We start from the raw sequence: 20685 nt of genomic DNA, 5'->3' as shown, positions 1-20685 counted from the left end.
CAATTGCTTAGTGACTAATTATAACTGTAAGGGGCAGAGGCAGAGGAATGTTCCAGAAGGCAGAGGCTGGCCTCTGGTGTCAGATCACCTGAGTGTCACACACACTCTGTCATTATCAGCCATGTGACCTTCAGTTGTCTCATTAGTAAAAGTGGGAAGAGTGGTACCTACTTTCCAGGGGTGCTGTGAGGACAAACCGCATAATCTGAACACATCTACCCAGGGCCTGGCATGCAATTCACAGTGCCTTCTGTTCTTCCCTAACGACTGGGTCAATTACAAAGAGAATTCTAAAGTCACTCAGTCATTCCAAAAAGCAAGTTGTTGTAAAAACCTTCAAAAAGAACAGAGAGGCAGTTTTAACTCCCATATAATTTAAAGCAGACTGGGGGGGGGATAAAAAGAAGCAGGCACATTTTTCAAAAGCATCAAATATGCCCGCAATGGGAAAAAACACTGAATCATCTCTAGACTGCAGACTCCCATACAGTTCTTAAGTGTTCTAATAACTCACTTTTACAGAGAGATCAAGTTACCGTTGAAGGAAATGATATCCTCTTAATGTCTTATTAATAACAATTACATTCTTCAGAAATTGATACAGAAGACAGAATTCAGTTGGTTCAAAAGGATACAACTTCAACTGTATCATTTGGTTGGAAGTGTTCCGGTCACAAAATGTCCATAATTACTGTTATTCTTTTCATTATTTGGGTCTGAAATTACAGTGCTGACATCCCTTTAGTGACAAAAGCACTTTTCACAGCCAAGAAATTTAGCTCTGGCTTGTAAGTCTCTTTTGATGGGAGCTCTGTCGGATGCAGCTGCAGTATTTCTGAGTTAAGCTACGTTGGTATGTTCTCATTCCGGCTGGAACAGTTCAGCCTCTGTTGTTTTGATTGCAATATTGTCCAGCAGGCTGGGCTTATGATTGATTCACGTTATTAAGATGACTAACGCTCCTTTCAGACGGCAGTTGAGAATCCACAGCAGGAAGAGCTGAAACACCGATTTGACTACAGATTCAGGAGGAGTGGAGGTTACGTTTTTTCTCCTTCTATAGTTCAGCAATATTTAAGCAGGATGCACTTAACATCCTATAGGCCTCTGTGGTTTCTTGAGGACCGTAAGTGGCCAGAAAGTGGAGTCCTAATAGTGGAGTTCCCAGGGGGAGCAGGATGAATGCCCAGACACAATCAGTCACTGCTGAGATAAGTATCCTGGGGTCCCAGGAGGAAGTCAGAGGTAGGACTTTTGTACAAACACATCAGAGATGCCGGGTTAGCCCATCCCTTCTTTAAAATGCCATTTGCATTCTGTATTGGGGTGGCTCTAGGAGATACCTAGCATCGTGCCAGAGTGGGCACCTCACCCAGGGGGTGCTAACGGGATTTTATTGTCACCTGAAGAGTTTGAATTGAAAGTTAAAAAGCATCCATCCGGAGTGGATCATGCTGGGCATTGACCACGGAAGCTCACATAGAGGTGAGGACACATCTTGCACTGAAAAGCCACTTGCTTATTGATGTTATGAACGGGCAAGAGCTAAAAGTCCACAGGGAAACCAGTCTATAGAAACAGCATAAAGGAGATGTACATGAGAAATGAACTTTTGGGGGGGAGAGGGGACAGAACACTTACCAACACCCCAAAGGCCTCCTGCTGGGAGGAGGAGCTCCCTAGCTGGGAGCCACAAGACTCTGTTCTATCACCACCATAGATCCTCACCTACCGCCAAATCAGGACACCTGGGAAACCCCAAGTACCAAAGCCCAGGCCCACCACTGCCCCTCCCACAACCAGCACAGGGACAGGGCTGATGGGCACGGGGGCAGGGTGTGCGAGGAAGGGAGACCTGTCCTACTATGACTCTAATAGGACCTTCACAAATCCCTCTGGCAGCTTAGTGTATAACTGAACTAAGATCTGAATCACAAATCTTTTTTTTTAAGTTGGATGTTCTTGCTCTATCTTCAAATATAATTCTTTCTCCAACTTGCTTACTCTACATAATGCAAAAATATGAAATTGGAATCAGAACATGTGGGCTCAACTCCTGGCTTTATTACTTCCTGTCTGTGTATGGTGGGAAATTATTTAATCTCCCTGAATCTATCTTTTCTCCTTTAAAAAACAGAGATGATAGTAGTATCTGTCAACTATTTCTATTTCACTTCCTTTACAAAGCTTCTCTAATTGCCCAAGGAGGAATTCGTTGGGATGGAACCTGGCTTACATCTCTATAACAACAGTGGACATTGTGATAGCTAACTTTATATGTCACCTGGACTGCGTCAGGAGGTGCAAAGACACTTGGTCAAATGTGATTCTGGTGTGTCTGTGGGGCTATTTCTGGATAAGGTGCACATTAAAATCAGTACACTCAGTAAAGTAGACTGCCCTTCCCATGTGGGTGGGCCTCATCCAATCAGTTGAAGTCCTGAAAAAAACAAAAAGAATGACTCTGGAGAGAACTCCCCCTGCCTGCATACCTTCAAACTGAGACACTGGGTTTTTTCCTGCCTTCAGACTCAAACTGAAACATGGCTATTCCTAAGTCTCGAGCCTGTTGGACTCAGACTAGAACCACATCATCAGCCCTTCTGGGTCTCCAGTTTGCTGACAGCAGATCTTGGGATATCTCAGCCTCCATAATCGTGTGAGTCAATTCCTTGTAATAAATCTCCTTCTATATAGATGCACATCTTATCGGTTCTGTTTCTCTGGAGAACCTACTAACATAGACATATTATATCACAGTTCTCTGCATATATTGGTTTTCTCCACCATACTTTGAGACCTTCAGTTGTGCAACACATAGCACAACATCGGGCAGAGAGTAAGTGCTCAATAAATGTTGAGTGAAAGAATGTCTGCCTTTCAGACTGGCTTTTGTGACTGTTGAGAGGCATAAATAAAATGTGTGAGTACTTGAAAATAGCACAACTCCATACAGAAATTAGGTGTTTCTCCATAGTCATCCCCAAACCCAATCATACTGGAGAAAATCAAATCAAACTAGGACTCGAGTGTTTCTAACCTCTCTGTTTTCCATGAACCGTGATTAGCTTTAAATGTAATCAAGCATTGTCTCTTGTGTGTGTGGCACCGTTCTTGGCCCTGAGGACAAACGACATAGACAGGTCCCCAAGCTTCCATTCTAGTGGAGGTGGGGGCAAACTTTGAACAAGTAAATGCATAATAAGCCAGCTGATCACCACTAATGATGAAACAGAGAGGAGAACCAAGCAGGGTCATCCTGGAGCAGGGGCTACGTTCAATTGCACCACTTTCCCCACTAGGAGATTGCCCCACTCTTCTGTTTTTCCAGTATCTTCTTCAGTCCTTTTAAGTTTCTCCCACCTTAGGAAGGAGCTGTAAACAAACTCTGAATTCATTCAAATTAATTTTCTTAAAACAGAATTTTGATCACATCATTTTCTTGCTTAAAAGACTGTGTTATTTTCCAACTTCCTACAAAGTAATGTCCAAAGGACCTCCTGGTGCCCAGGGCCTCTGGGGTCTACTCTCAACCCGTACACACCTTCCCATCTTGTTAATCCACGGCTGTGCCTGCTCACTCCCCAGTTCACCAGCAGGCCGTGCCCCACCTCCACCCCTGCCTTCATCCATTCCGTCCCCCTGAGAAGTCCCCTCTTCACGTCCTCTGACCATCATATGTGCACATCCCATCCAGTACACGGAGAAAGGATTGGGGCTCATGGTACCTGCTTAATAAATATTAGTTCCTTCCTTCCTAGCTGGAAGAAAATGCTTGCTCCCCCAAGTCTTACAGCGCTTGGTCCAAAACTCCCATCTGCCGCCGATCTGGCTCTGCCTCGTGTTTTCATTCTTTAGGAACGTGTCACATCTCCATCTGGGTTATTATTTCCTTAGGAGAACAAAGTGTCTCATTCAACTACATTTTTCCTATAGCCCAGTACAAAACAGTGTTCGATAACTATTTGCCAAGCGGGTGAGTCTGGTGAATAAACAAATGGCCCAGCAAGTAAAAAAAGGAGGAAGCCCAAATTTTTCAGTTTCTACCTGGATGACTAGTGTCATATTCACAATAAGTCCGATACAGATACATTCGTCATTCCTTATGGACTTGGGTGATACGCAGTCACCACAAAAGTTTGGAAAGTGAGAAAAATTTCTTTTTACCAAGAGTGACCATCTTGGTGACAAATCAGAAAATCACATGCTAGGTATAATTATGAACCATTTCCAACAATTGAAAAATAAGTAATTTTTAACTTTTACAGAAAATTCTAAGGTTTTGAGTCAGTTGACTCTGGTACACAACTAGGGTGACAATTCTGGCGGCAGGACACCCACGGACGGGCCCTCACAGTAGCGTCAGGGCTTGGAAATCCTGCGGGAACATGCAGCCCAGTGGATGGTCGGCACAATCGTGAGGCTGCCTTATACTACCGAGGCCCAGGCGAGCCACAGATGACCGCGGCCACACGAGGGGCCCTCGGTGAGACCAGACTGCTCAGCCAGAGGCCTGTCCCACAGAACCGTGAGCAAGTAAAACAGCTGTTGTAAGGCAGAAACTTCCAAGCGTTTTGTTATGTAATGTAATTGATGTGCTGTCTATCACGGGGGAGTAAGTAAGAAATATGTGGGAAAATACATGTTTGTGGATCATGACACTCTAGTTAAAAGCAACAAACTAGGTATATATTCAGTAGTATGAACAGATGACCAAAAACGTGGAGAGAAAAAAAGTAAGAAAGAGAGTGAGGTTTACGGATCTGCACCATGTCGGGAAATCAACAACACTAACCATCACTATCACCGGGCATCTGACAAGGGTATATGTACACCGAGGGCTAATCCACACACACGGGTATCCGTGGCGGAGGCAACAGGAGTGGCCGTTGGTATTGTACCATACCCCACAATGTAACATGGTTCCCACAACCGCCCCACAGAGTGAAACCAAAGGGCCCTGCAGAAACCGTGACGAGTCAGTTACAACCCGGGGTGTTAAGTGAATCTAAGTCTCTGCAACTAACCAAAAGTCGTGTTGTTCTTTGAGGGACTCTGAGCTCAGATTCCTTTGCAAGTGTCTTTAAGTTCTCGATCCACATTAAACAAATCAAAACTAAAACTCACAGATGGTGAAACACACTTGTGGTTTGTACAAGAAAGATGACACAGAATAATAACCTATACTCAAAGAATAGACTGATCCGATATCAAAGGACTGGCAGGGGCACCTGGGCCACACAGCTGGGTGAGCATCCGACTCTTGGTTTCGGCTCAGGTTGTGCTCTCAGGGTGGTGGGGTCGAGACCTGGTTTGGGCTCCACGCTGAGTGCAGAGTCTAAGACGCTCTCTCCCTGTCCCTCTGCCCCTCCCTCTCTGCCCTCGATCTCTCTCTCTCCTCAAATAAATAAATCTTTTTTTAAAAAAGTCTTAAAAAAGACTAGCAAATGAAAGTACATATTGCTTTAAATTAAAATATTTATAATATGCATGCAAACATGTCCTTGCGATTCCCCCCATTTAACTGATTTTTTCAATTCCCTATCCAAATCTGGGGTTACTTCAGATTGCAGGCTGCTTCTGTATGTGACATTATACTGCTCAGACTTATTTCTGTCACGGGAGCCAGTCTCCAACATGCAGAAACGGGTATCCCTACTCTCAGTCATCCTGAAGTGGGAGAAGGAAGTTGACCCTACACAGGCTGGGTCTGCAGGAACCAGGGCGGCAGGCATCCCACTGGAAGCCGGTCTGCCCAAGAACAAGAGCTGGAGCAGCCATGTGATGCCCCAGGAGTGCTGAGGACAGACACTGGGGGCTGTGATCTGAATGTGTGCCCCCCCCCAAATTCATATATCGGAATCCCAGCCTGCAAAGGTGATGGTGTTAGGAGGTGGGGCCTTTTGGAGGTGATTGGTCATGGGGATGGAGCCCCTGTGATAGCATTAATAGTATCCTTATAAAAGAAATGCTACACAGCTCCCTAATTCCTTCCCCTTGTGAGGCCACGAGAAGCAGGACCCAGAAGGGGACCCTCACTGGACCACGCTGGCCCCCTGTTCTCGGACTTCCAGCCTGCAGAACCCTGAACAGATTTCCTCAGCTCTGTGTCACAGCCTCCCTGGAGGCACTGAGACGCTGCGCCACATGCCCGGTGAATGGGAGCCCATCTGGAGTGGGACAGCTTCAGAGGCAAACAGGCAGAGCGTGCGCCCAGGGACCCTCGCCCACTGGACAAGAAGGGGAAGAAGAGCACAGAGAGTAGACAAAGGAACAGGTATGTGTATGATTGTTCCCGGGATTCAGGTTACACAGGTGACTGAGTGACAACATGGACAGCTTAATGACACTGGAAGAAGTTTTAGGAAGTTCCCAGAGGGGGGCACGCTGCACCCCACGGGGGCACCTGGGAAGCACCACGGTCGGTCAGGAGGCAGAAGGAGCGAAGGAGGAAGCACAGACCGGAGTGTTTACCGTGCTTTCCATAGGAAGAACTGGGCCAGGCAGGGTAGATAAATTTAGGATTGGATAGTTTGAATAATGCTGGCAGGCTTTGGTCTATGGGGGTGGTCTCCAGTTGTCCAGAACTTGGTCCTGGGGGTAACAGGGGCAGAGGAAATACTGGCGGGGGTGTGAGAGGTCAGAGGTGGTTGGGGTGTGGGATTCTCGAGAAATCAGGAGCCCGGGAAGGGGCGGTCTCTCCACATCTAGCAAGGCTCCCAGGACGTCAAAGCACCATAAAATACAGAAAACAAAAACGTGACTAATAACAGTATGGAAGTCTATCAAATGTGTCCTCAGAGTTTATTCACATGATTACCTGGGTATGTGTGGGTTTTCCTTTTCACTAACTGATATGACACAACACGCAAACATATTTCTTAATACTTAAAAAAAAGTTCATTCTCAAAAATAAAAGTGAAAATAAAACATGTCCTGCTTCGTGTACATAATGCCTTCAGGCATGCCCTCCTGTTCTAAGCTCTAAATGTCACTGTGCCACTACCCTACTTAAATCTCTCACGTGGCACCCCCAGAAGCCAAATTCCTTCAGAGGACTCACCCCGGCCGCCCAGCACCCGGCCCAGTGCAGATATCCAGCTCCCAGACCCGCGACTAAGACGGCCAAACGGTTCACGTTTTATCTACATACGACAGCGTTAAAAAGCCTTCACATTATCACTTAGCGTGTCCCAGGCACTCCACTAAGCATTTGCATGTATGATTTATTTAATCCTTCCAACAATATCCCCATTTTATACACTAGCAAGTTGAACCTCACAGCTTAAGTACCTTGGCCCAGGTCATGCATTTAGGAAGCAGTGGAGGAGAAAGTGAAGAGAAGCTGTGGCTTTCAGGTTCCTCTGGGCCTTTGTGCCTCATGGTTCTTCTCATGGCTGTCGTCCCCTGCCCTCCCCACTGTCACCGACAGTCCCCTCCACCCAGTGAAACTGACAGGTTTTCTCCCGACTCTAGCCCCTGACCTCCCTTTCCTTAGAGCATTTACTTCAGAAAACTTGTCATTGTAAATTCTTCGTCTGCCCCTCTGAGAAGTAAATCTTCTCCCAGCCACAGTCCAGGAATGTCTTTCTCAAGGACTTGGTAGCCAGCTCTTTGAAATGTGACCTCCAGGGAGAGGCCAGGAGCCTACCTTCCAGGAAGTGCCGATTACCAAGTGAAAATGGCCTGATCGTTTCGGCCACCTTCCCCCAGAACCTTCCACCGCTTAAAAGCCTTCAGTCTCTCTCCTCCACGGCAACAGTCTCCAAGTCTTCCTGGCCATTTTCAACAAGCTCTGCTGCCATTTCTCTCTCCCCTAGAGGTCCCCACCAACAGGGGCAGAAGACCCTCCTTGTCATGGAGTTCCTCTCACTCCACACTGAGATCACATGCAGATCACAGGCTTCCGTGAGCGCATCCCCATCCATCAGGGCACCTCCAAGGCCAGGGTTTTGCCTTGTTCATCTTGGTATTTCTCCTCCTCTTTTTTCCAGGCCTCTGGTGTCCAGAACACAGCATGCTACTCAGGAAGCCCTCAGTAAGTGCTAGTGGAGATAACCAAATGAATGAAGCAAACAAATTTTTAAATGATGACTTATTTTAAATCAGAAGGCATGCAAAATAAGAGAAAAGCATGCATTTTATATGGATCACACCAGCAGTTGCCAAATTTTACAATGAGGTTGCTTTCAGCTTCCCAAGCCTCTGTTATCCAAATTTTCCCAATTCTGCTCACTGTCTGCATTCTAGCCCGTGTCAGTGTGGTGCACAGCCAAGTCATGATCCACAGACACAATTCACTGTGATACGACGCCCCGTGTAATGCAAATAATAACTGTATTAATCAGACATTTATTACAGGCCAGGTGCTTCCCATCTCATTTAATGCAGCAATCCTGTGAAGAATCTGTTGTCATTGTACAGATGACATTTTACAAATGACAAAAGTGAGACTCAGAGAATTAAATCACATGCACAAGGTTGCTCAGTGAAGGGTAGGCAGAGCGGAGATGCCAAAACCAATGTTTCGACCATTCCACCAGCCTGCTCGCCTCCATGTCAAAGGTCACTTGCAATGAAAACCAAACTTGAATAACTATTGGTGATTTCTCCCAAACATGACAGGTATTCCTCAACTTTAAAACTTATCTGATCTCTATCGCAATTTTTTCTCCATTCTGTTCCATTTAGATCAGTATACCGAGACCCCAAAATAAACAGGTATCCTTAAAAAATTAAATAAAAAAACCCCTCTTTTCTAAAAACTTAGGGAGAAAATGTTTGGTGAGAAGACCACAGAACGTTTTCAATTTTATCCGGTTGCCTTTTCTCGGATTTATATACCCGCTTCTCGTCTCCAAAGTCATCAGTGTGTTCCCTATCACACACGCGCACACAGAGCTATCCTTCCTCCTTGTCATCATTGTATGTCTTCTCCTTCATTAGCGCAATAGATGTCTCCATATTTTCCCTTTCTTATCTTGTAAGAAGAAATAAGAAGCACTACACCAGGCAATGATAGGCAGACCACTCTAAACACCCCCATATAAGCAGCAGCCATAATATGTATTTTAAGAAACGCAGTCTCATGAAATATGCCTCCTACAATCCTCAGTGTGCTCATTACAGAATGTGGTGTCACTAGGCTGTTGTGTGATGCAGCCCCACAAAGGCACAGGACCCCCAGCATGCCCGGAGCCTGGGGGCCCACGGGAGTCATGGCTGCCTCCTGCACCTGTCTTGACCCAGGCAGACCGGCTGTGGCATCCACACCACACAGCAGAGACAGCACCTACACGTCCAGCACAGAGAAAAAAATCACAGCGCCATCAGCTTCCATTTCAATATAACTGAGAAAGCCAAAGTTAAACTTTAAAAGTGCACCCCTCCACTCTTCCATCACAGAAACGCACACAACTCATCCGAATGGGAAGCCGTCCACCCAACCCTGGGTAGTCAGCAGATCAAAAGAGTCTTAGCTCCCCCTTTACTTAGCCTTTTGGCCTCACATCCATTCAGATTTCCTAATGTCCCTGTGGAAGAGCAGAGGAACAGCTGGAGAGCAGGCACCTCCCACAGGGGCCTTACTCACGTGCCGGCAGGACAGTGATTCACGCCCGTGCAGCAGGGGTTGTCTCCATTTGGTAGGTGATGGCCCCGGGATGGGAGAAGCGAAGGATGTGGCCCCGATCACATCCAGGGACCTGACAAGGTTATGATTTGACCCTGGATTTGTTGAACTCCACAGTGTTCCCACTTTCCACTTCATCCTCCTAGTTTTATGTGTTTATAAAGTGCACTTTCTTAATGAAATGCAGATTTTTAAAGTGACTTATTTCAATATATGCAACAGACATAGGTAAAATGCAAAGGCTGGGGGGTGGGAGGGTGAAGACGGTTTCCTTGAGGTCCAAAGTTTCTCAATTTGGACCCTTCAGTTGTAATCTTTCCTCTTCTGTCCCTACTTCCAGCCGATCCCCCACCCCACTCCATGCCTGGCCCCAGTGGAAGGCCCTTCTCTTCCCCATGCCTGCCACTTGCAGGGCTTGGCAACCAAAAGCAAATGATGGTGATTCTCCGTTTCGTGCAGCTACTAATAAAATGTGTGACCCAAATTATAAAGCCAAAATCTTTCACTTATAAAATGTCTTCATCTTCTCCAAGCACCTGCCCGTTAGAGACATCATTGTATTTATTCTTTCCAGGTTCTTTAGGGCCTTCTGATGGACACTGAGCAAAACCATGGTCAGAACCAAAAGGACAAGTCAAAGAATAAAATGGGGACATGGGATAACAAGGCTGTAAATGCAAAGCCTCAGACGGTCCTCCACTATCCATGACATCTATTTGCTTTTCAAATATTAAATAGCAATTATCTCCTTGACCTACATAAAGCATAAGAGTGTTAAAGAACTTGCCAAGCTTGGTAAAACAGGCTGCAGTATGTTCAGAAATAAAAGCCACTAACGTGTTACTCACTGAATCAAGTCAGACTGATGGCAGATTAATAATGGATTTTTATTCATTTCATCATAAATAAATTACATTTGTATTGGGTATTGACTGTGTGCCAGGCACTGTGGTTTATCAGTGCTCTAGGAAGGAAAGGAGCCCAAACAGCCTGCGTGCCTCCACTCATCAGCATCACCCTTCATCCAAGAGGACTGAACCTCCCAGCTGTACCCAGAAATAGATGCGGTGAACACCTCTCCCTGGGGGGCCGGACAGTATCAGCTTGTGCCGTGTTTGCAGTGGGATGCACTGGTAACTCAGAGAAGAATCTTTGGGAGCTTTAGAAAGCTGTAGCAGATATTAGGTTAGGTGTATTTCAACATTTCCATCTGAATTTCCACCTTTCTGCTGCAAGGTGGCACAGTCCTATTTTCAGGTGTCTTTTTTGAGAGTCCAAAGTTGACGCCAGTGCCCTTGAAGAACATTTCCGACGAGAGAGCAGCAGGATGTGAGCCGTGATGCAGGGTTCACCACAAGCCCACTTGACTTGCCCATCACCTAAAATGACTTTGCAAATTGGTACATAATCACGATCAGCCCCAGGGTGACTCAAGGGCCGTAATTGTCGTAATGAGATTTTGCCGTTCCTCCCAGTCAAATCTGGAAGGGACAGCACAGCTCTGATGACAAGTAAGGACTCAGCCGTGCTTCCCCGGTTCCTTGCTCAAAGCAGAGCCTGCTTCTTGCTTTGTGGCGGATCAAAGGTACACAGAGTAGCTCTCTTCAAAGCAAGGAATAAGTGACTACTAACTAGTGTAGCCTCGTGTGGTAATCCAACGTACGAAGAAAAAGACGTCCAAGCAAGTGATGGAAATGTTTGCAACCCCACTGTTCTCTCCTCGGTCTGATAAATGTGTATCTTAAAACTCAAATCACACTTTCTCAATCCAGTTTTTACAGTGATACCTCGTTTTATTGCACTCCACTTCCTTGCATTTCACAGATACTGCACTTTTTTTACAAACTGAAGGTTTGTGGCAGCCCTGCCTCAAGCAAGTCAATTAGCACCATCTTTCTAACAACATTTGCTCACCTCGTGTCTCTGGGTCACCGTTTGGTAATTCTAGCAACATTCCAAACTTGTTTGTTATTATCATCTTTGTTACGGTGATCTGTGATCACTGACCTCTGATGTTGCTATTGTAATTGTCTGGGGGCGCCATGAACCAAACCCACATAAGATGAAGAACTTGACGAATCTTGTGTGTGTTCTGACTGCTCTATCAACCCGTCGTTCCCACTGTCTGTCTCCCTCTGCTCAGGCCTCCCTATTCCCTGAGACACAACAATACTGAAATTGGAACAATCAATAACTCTACAATGGCCACTGAGTGTTCAAGTGAAAGGAAGAGTCACAGATCTCTCACTTTAAATCAAACCTAGAAATGAGTAAGCTTAGTGAGGAAGGCATGTTAGAAGCTGAGACAGGCCGAAAGCCAGGCCCCTTGCACCAAAAGTAGCCCAGGTGTGAACGCAAAGGAAAAGTTCTTGAAAGAAATTAAAAGCGCTACTCCAGGGAGCAGAGGAATGAGAAAGACAAACAGCTTTCTTGCTGAGAGGGAGACAGTTGGATAGAAGATCAAACCAGCCACGACAGTCCCTTAAGCCAGAGCCTAATCCAGAGAGAGGCCCTGACTCTCTTCAGTTCTGTGAGGGCTGAGAGGGCGGGAGCCGCAGCAGAAAAGTTGGAAGCTAGCAGAGGTTGGTTCCTGAGGCTTAAAAAACTGTCTCTATAACATAAAAAAGTACAAGGGGAGGCATCAAGTGCTGCTGTAAAAGCTGCCGAGAGCTCCCCGAAGACCGAGCTGAGGTCATCACGGAAGGTGACCACAGTAAACCACCGATTTTCAACGTAGATGAAAACAGCCTTCTGCTGGAAGAAGATGCCACCTAGGAATTTCCTAGATGAAGAGGAGAAGTCAACACTTGGCTTCAAACTTCAAAGGACAGGCTGACTTGTTAGGGGTTAATGCAGCTGTGACTTTAAACTGAAGCCAAAGCTCATTTACCATTCCAAAAATCCTAGGGCCCTTAAGAATTATGCCAGATCTACTCTGCCTGTGCTCTGTAAATGGGAAAACAAAGCCTGGATGATGGCACATCTGCTTACAATATGGTTTACTGAATATTTTAAGCCCACGGTTGAGAACTATTGCTCAGAAAAAAAGATGCCTTTCGAAATTTTACTGCTCATTGACAACGCACCCGCTTACTTAAGAGCTCTGATGGAGACATACAACAAGATTAATGCTGTTTCCGTGCCTGCTAGCACGACATTTGGGAGCCCATTGATCAAGGAGTAATTTTGATTTTCAAGTCTTATTATTTAAGAAAAACATTTCAGAAGGCTACAACTGCTATAGATGGTGAGTCCTCTGATGGATTTGGGCAAAGTAAATGGAAAAATTTCTGGAAAGGATTCACCAGTCTAGATGCCTTTAAGAACATTTGTGATTGGGGCACCTGGGTGGCTCAGTCAGTTAAGGATCCAACTCTTGATTTTGGCTCAGGTCATGATCTCAGGGTCAAGAGAACGAGCCCCACGTCAAGCTCCTTGTTGAGCGTGGAGCCTGCTTATGATTCTCTCTCTTCCTCTCCCTCTGCCCCTTCACCCCCCTCCACCACCCCAAGAAACTCATGCTTTCTCTCTCTCTCTCTCTTTAAAAAAAAAAAAAAAAGAACATTTGTGATTCATGGGAAGAGGTCAAACTGTCAACATCAATGGGAGTTTGGAAGAAGTTGATTCCTACCCTCATGGATGACCTTGAGGGGTTCAAGACTTGAGTGGAGGAAGTAACTGCAGATGTGGCGGAAGCAGCAAGAGACATAGAATTAGAAGCGGAGCCTGAAGCTGGGACTGAACTGCTGCAAGTTCATGATAAAACTTGAACGGGTGAGGAATTCCTTCATTTGGACGAGCAAAGAAAGTGATTTCTTGAGACGGAATCTACTCCTGGTGAAGATGCTGTGAAGATTGTTGCAATGACAACAAAGGATTTAGACTATCCCTTAAACTTAGTTTATAAAGCATCAGGGTTTGAGAGGATTGACTCCAATTCTGAAAGAACTAATATGGATAAAATGCTATCAAAGAGCACCACCTGCTACAGAGAAATTGTTCATGAAAGGAAGAGCTGATCAAAACAGCAAACTTAATTGCTATTTTAAGAAATTGCCACTGTCACCCAACCTTCACTAACCCCCACCCTGATCAGTCAGCAGCCATCAACTTGAGGCAAGACCCTCCACCAGCAAAAACATTACAACCCACTGAAAACTCAGATAATGGTTAGCAATTTTTTGCAATAAAGTATTTTTAAATTAAGGTAGGTACATTGGTTTTTTAGATATACTGCTATTGCATACTTAACTAGACTCTAGTGTAAACATAACTTTTTTATGTACTGGAAAGCCAAAAAATTCATTTGATTCATTTTATCATGATGCTCAACTTATTAAGGTGGTCTGGAACTGAACTGCAACATCTCCGAAGTGTGCCTGTATATTTGAGGGTTCATTTAGGCTCAACAATCCTCTGCAGAGACCTTCAGGTATGGGGAATTGGCATGAAAGGGCTGGGTTAGGAAGAGATTGTATGCAAGTCAGAGGTAGCAACTTCCACCCACTTTTTGTTCTTTCATGGTGTTCTTGAGAATTGCTAACCGATGCAGTGAAAGAGATTGTAGGTGTATCTATATTTGTACATTACAAAGATTTCTAAAAATTTAAATAAAACCAAACTTTAGATACATTAAAGTATAATTGGGAAATCACTTTTTAATACAAGTCTATGAATATGTAATGTCCTTACTAAGGAATACTAAAGATCTTAAAATGTAACATAGATGATAGATAGATAGATAGATAGATAGATAGATAGATAGATAGATAGATAGAGATGGATGGATAGGTGGATGGTGGGTGGATGGGTGCATGGGTAGATGGATGTATAGATAGAGATATAATACATACTGATGAGGGCTTTAACTTCCATACAAAATATTTCAAACATACCTTTACATATCACTTAGTCACTTAATATTTTGCCAATATTGGCTTCATATCAGTTTTTTTAAGTATTCTTAGTCCCTTTACCTTCTCTACCTCCCTCTCTAACCACTCACCTGAATATTTTTAATGTCTTAAATATACTTTCTGTAAATGTATATTTCCATAAAATATGTGGGAGTTGGTTTGGAAGGTGTTAAACCTTATACAAATGGTATCATACTATAATACTAGGTTTTTGAGATTTATCCACATTCACGCATGTACCTCTGGTTCGTTCATTTAAACTGCTGTATAATATTAATGTTTCATAAATATTCCACAACTTTAAAATTCATTTTCTTGTTGATCAACATACAAGAATTTTCCAATTTCTTGCTATCACCAACAACAGTGTTAAAACATATCTCTCCTTGTACACATGTGCACAAATCTCCCCCTGATACACACTTAGAAATAAAATTGCTAGATTGTTGAGTATGCCAATTTTCACCTTATTGGAGAACACAAATTTGTTTTCCAAAGTGACTATACCAATTTTTACCCAAACCAGCAGGACAAATGAGTTTCTAGGCTCCACATTCTGACCAAAACTTGAAATTGTCAGATCTTTACATTTTTTCCAGTTGAAGAGTGGGAAATGGTATCTCAGGTTTTAATCTGCTCTTCTCTGATGACCACTGAGGTAGACTGTTTAGTGCCCGTCCATCTGTCCTGTCCTGAGGCTTGTCTGTTCATATCCTGTGTCATTTTCCTAGCAAGTTTCTAGTCTTCAGCTTATTGCTTTCAAGGAGTTTTAATATATTCTAGATATTAATCATCCACCAGTTATATGTTTTACAAACATCTCTCAGTCCATGGTTTGTCTTTTCACTTGTTTATGAATTTCCTTTACATGTAGTCAATTTGATGTGCATTTTCTTCTGTTGTTTTGTCTTTTTATTTAAAATCCCACCCTACGCTGAGGATATTCTCTGATGTTTTCATTTCAAATGTGAAATTTTGTTTATGTCTTTAGTCTACCTAGAATGTATTTTTGTGCATGTGTAAAGTAGGGGGTCTAATTTTATTTTATTTTATTTTTAATTTTTTTACTTAAATTTGATTTAGTTAACATAAATAATGTATTATTCGTTTCAGAGGTAGAATTTAGTGATTCATCAGTTACATATAACACCCAGTGTTCATTACTCCAGTGCCCTCTTTAATGCTCATCACCTAATTATCCCATCCCTCCACCCACCCCCTCCAGCAACCCTCAGTTTGTTTCCTATAGTTGAGTCTCTTATGGTTTGCCTCCCTCTTTTTATTTTATTTTTCCTTCCCTTCCCCTATGTTCTTCTGTTTTGTTTCTTAAATTCCACATATGAGTGAAATCATATGGTATTTGTCTTTCTCTGACTTATTTGGCTTAGCATAATACCCTCTAGTTCCATCCACATTATTGCAAATGGCAAGATTTCATTCTTTATTGATGGCTGAATAATATTCCATGGTATGTATGGAATTTATCCATTCATTAGTTGATGGGCATCTGGGCGCTTTTCATATTTTGGCTATTGTGGACATTGCTGCTATAAACATTGGGGTGTATGTGCCCCTTCAAATCACCATTTTTGTGTCCTTTGGATAATTACTTAGTAGTGCAATTGCTGGGTCATGGGGTAGTTCTATTTTTAACTTTTTGAGGAACCTCCATATTGTTTTCCAGAGTGGCTGTACCAGTTTGCATTTCCATCAACAGTGTAAGAGGGTTCCCCTTTCTCTGCATCCTTGCCAACATCTGTTGTTTCCTGACTTATTCATTTCAGCCATTCTGACTGGTGTCAGGTGGTATCTCATTGTAGTTTTGATTTGTATTTCCCTGATGCCAAGTGATGTTGAGCATATTTTCATGTGTCATCTGTATGTTAGCCATCTGTATGTCTTCTTTGGAGAAATGTCTGTTCATGTCTTCTGCCCAGTTCTTAACTGGATATTTTGGTTGTTGGGTGTTGAGTTTGATAAGTTCCTTATAGATTTTGGATACTAGTCTTTATCTGGTAAGCCATTTGCAAATGCCTTCTCTCATTCCATAGGTTATCTTTTGGTTTTGTCGACTATTTCCTTTGCTGTGCAAAAGCTTTTTTTTTTTTTTTAAGATTTTATTTATTTATTCGACAGAGATAGAGACAGCCAGCAAGAGAGGGAACACAAGCAGGGGGAGTGGGAGAGGAAGAAGCAGGCTCATAGCGGAGGAGCCTGATGTGGGGCTCGAACCCATAACGCCGGGATCACGCCCTGAGCCGAAGGCAGATGCTCAACCGCTGTGCCACCCAGGCGCCCCTGTGCAAAAGCTTTTTATCCTGATGAACTCCCAATAGTTTATTTTTACTTTTGTTTCCCTTGTCTCTGGAGACATGTCAAACGAAAATTTGCTACAGCCAAGGTCAAAGGGGTTGCTGCTTGTGTTCTCCTCTAGGATTTTGATGGATTCCTGCCTCATATTTAGGTCTTTCATCCATTTTGAGTTAATTTTTGTATATGGTGTAAGAAAATGGTCCAGTTTCAAGCCCCACATCGGGCTCTCTGCTCAGTGGGGAGCCTGCTTCTCCTTCTTCCTCTGCCTTCCACTCCCCCTGCTTGTGCTCTCTCTCTCTCTGTATAACATCTTTAAAAAAAAAAAAAAAAAAAGAAAGAAAGAAAGGAAGAAAAAAAGAAAGAAAAGAAAACGGTCCAGTTTCATTTTTCTGCATGTAGCTGTCCAGTTTTCCCACCATCATTTGTTGAAGAGACTGTCTTTTTTTTTTTCCATTGGATATTCTTTCCTGCTTTGTCAAAGATTAGTTGACCATAGAGAGTTGAGGGTCCATTTCTGGGTTCTCGATACTGTTCCATTGATCTATGTCTGCTTTTGTGCCAGTACCATACTCTCTGGATGATTACAGCTTTGTCATACAGCTTGAAGTCCAGAATTGTGATGGCTTTAGCTTTGGTTTTCTTTTTCAACATTACTTTGACCATTTGGGGTCTTTTCTGGTTCCATACAAATTTTAGAATTGTTTGTTCCAGCTCTGTGAAAAATGCCAGTGTTATTTTGATAGGGATCTCATTGAATGTGTAGACTGCTTTGGGTAGTATAGACATGCTTCCAACCCATGAGCATGGAATGTTTTTCCATTTCTTTGTGTCTTCCTCAATTTCTTTCATAAGTGTTCTATAGTTTTCAGAGTACAGATCTTTTACCTCTTTGGTTAGCTTTATATCTAGTATCCTATGGTTTTTGCTGCAATTGTTAGCAGGATCAATTCCTTGATTTCTCTTTCTGCTGCTTCATTGTTAGTGTATAGAAATGAAACAGATTTCTGTGCATTGATTTCATATCCTGCAACTTTGCCAAATTCCTGTACCAGTTCTAGCAATTTTTTGGTAGAGTCTCTCAGGTTTTCTACGTAGAATATAATGTCATCTGCGAAGAATGAAAGTTTGACTTCTTTGCTAATTTGGATGCCTTTGTTTCTTTTTGTTGTCTCATTGCTGAGGCTAGGACTTCCAGGACTATGTTGAACAAGAGCGGTGAGAATGGACATCTCTGTCATGTTCCTGACCTTAGGGGAAGAGCTCTCAATTTTTCCCCATTGAGAATAATATTTGCTGTGGGTGTTTCATATATGGCTTTTATGATGTTGAGGTATGTTCCCTCTATCCCTACATTGTGGAGGGTTTTTATCAAGAAAGGATGTTGTATTTTGTCAAATGCTTTTTCTGCATCTATTGAGAGGATCATTTGGTTCTTATCCTTTCTTTATACTAATGTGGTGTATCATGTTGATTGATTTGCGGATGTTGAACCATCCTTGCAGCCCAGAAATAAATCTCACTTGGTCATGGTGAATAATCCTTCTAATGTACTGTTGGATCATATTAGCTAGTATCTTGGTGAGAATTTTTGCATTCATGTTCATCAGGGATATTGGTCTATAATTCTCCTTCTGAGTGGGGTTTTTGTTTGGTTTTGGGATCAAGGTAATGTTGGCCTCATAGAATGAGTTTGGAAGTTTGCCTTCCATTTCTATTTTTTTGGAACAGTTTCGGAAGAATAGGTACTAATTCTTTAAATGTTTGGTAGAATTCCCCTGGGAAGTCATCTGGCCCTGGAGTCTTGTTTGTTGGAAGATTTTTGACTACTGATTCCTTTCTTTGCTAGTTTTGGGTCTGTTCAGGTTTTCTATTTCTTCCTGTTCCAGTTTTGATAGTTTACATGTTTCTAGGAATTTATCCATTTCTTACAGATTGCCTAATTTGTTGGCATATAATTATATTATTGTAATTGTTTGTATATCTTTGGTGTTGGTTGTAATCTTTCCTCTTTCATTCACGATTTTATTTGGATCCTTTCTCCCAAATAGGGAGTCTAATTTTAATCTTTTGCATAAAGGTCTCCAATGGTCCTAACACCATTTATTGAAGAGTCCATCATTTCCCATTTGAATTACAATTCTACCTTACCATAAATTGTTTCCATTATGCATGATTTTGTTTCTGGGTTCCCAACTTTGTGTGTTTGTAAATCAATATTCTACCTTTGAGCTAATTTAACACTGTTTTAATTACTTTGGCTACAAAATAAGTCTTAAAAGTATGTCTGCTAGTTTCTTCCTCAAAATTGTCTTCTCCATTCTTAGTCCTACAGTTTTCCATATGTCTTTTTAATGTCTTATTAAGTATGAAATATTTTTGCAATGAGGTTGCAATTAGATTGCATCTGTAGATTAACTTACTGGGAACTGACATTGTTAGAGTAAGTCTTTCCATCTACAAAAAAGGAAAAATCTAATTATTTACAGTTTTTTAATGTCTTTTGAGAAAGTTGTATGTTTTCTCCATAAAGGTCTTATGTATCCTTTGTTGAGTTTGTTCCCAAGGGCCATAGAGTTGTTTGTTTTGGTTTTGGGTGGATTTTTTTTTTGACAATTACAAATAATACATTATTTAATTAAACTTCACACATGGATATTTTATCCAGAAGCTTTGATGAAGTCTCTAATTTTAATACTCTTCCAATGGGTTAGTTTGGGGTTTGATGTAGAAAATCATATCATCTGCAAATAACAGTTTGAATATTCTTTTCTAGTCATTTTTTCCCCTTTTTCCAGCCTTCCCGCACTACCTTATACTTTTATCTAAAACAGTTATACAAAGTTCACTAACGGACAAAATTAAGGCATTTAGGAATGCATACTTAGATTATTAAAGTATGGAGAAAAATAAGGATGTGATAATCTAAAAGTCAGGGTAGTGGTAGTCTTTAGAGAAAAGACAGAGAGTTTTTATTGGGAAGGAACCTGGGGACCTGTGGGGTGAGGGCAGTACTACGTGGGGGTTATGCAGGGTTTTGAATCATAGGAGTTCATCAGTCTGTACACTTTTCCTTCATGCAATTTTTCTATATGTGTTATAATTTACAATTTTAAAAAGATTTTTAAATTGTTTAAAAATGAATTGGAGAACATTCTGTTTTCACATGCTCCAGAACAGTTGGCAAAATGTTGGTATTATCTGGTCCTTACTGAACATAAAGTGAAAAATCAGTTTTAAATTCTTTAAACTTAGTGAGGGTTTTTTAATATATGGGTTTTTGAGTATTGACTCTCTTTAATGATTTTATTTCATTCACATGTTCCATTTCTTATTAAATCAATTTTTGTTCTAAAAAGTCATTAGTTTTCTTTGTTTTCCATTGAATAAATTAGTTTGTAATCTTCTCATATTTTCAATCTCTGCCACATCAGTACTTTTGTCCTTTTTTGTTCATTGTTAATATCATTTATATATACACCCTTTGAAGGTGATTTTTATTTTCCCGGTGGTACTTCGTTTTGTATTTACAAGAAACATGCATTGCTTTTATACTCCATGACAATCTAAGAAGTCTATTTCAATTTGGGGAGGAAAAAATAAGGCCTCTAGGCATTCTTTCATAAGGTGAAGTGGCACCGGATGGGGCAGCAGTCTCTCCCTCATGTCCTAACTGTCAATCATGTCGCAAGTCAAGCTTGCTAACATGTATGTCAGTACAAGAAAATGGATGTCACACAGAACTTTTTAAAATAAAAACAATGCTTATATAGGGATGATTATCAGAGCAAACAGATTCGCCTTCACATGTGCACTTTGCCCTAGGGA

The sequence above is a fragment of the Ursus americanus genome, chromosome 19 (genome assembly GCF_024610735.1).
Source record: "Ursus americanus isolate L20-20 chromosome 19, mUrsAme1.1.p, whole genome shotgun sequence".
NCBI classification, from domain to species: Eukaryota; Metazoa; Chordata; class Mammalia; order Carnivora; family Ursidae; genus Ursus; species Ursus americanus.
This window is presented reverse-complemented; position numbering follows the sequence as displayed.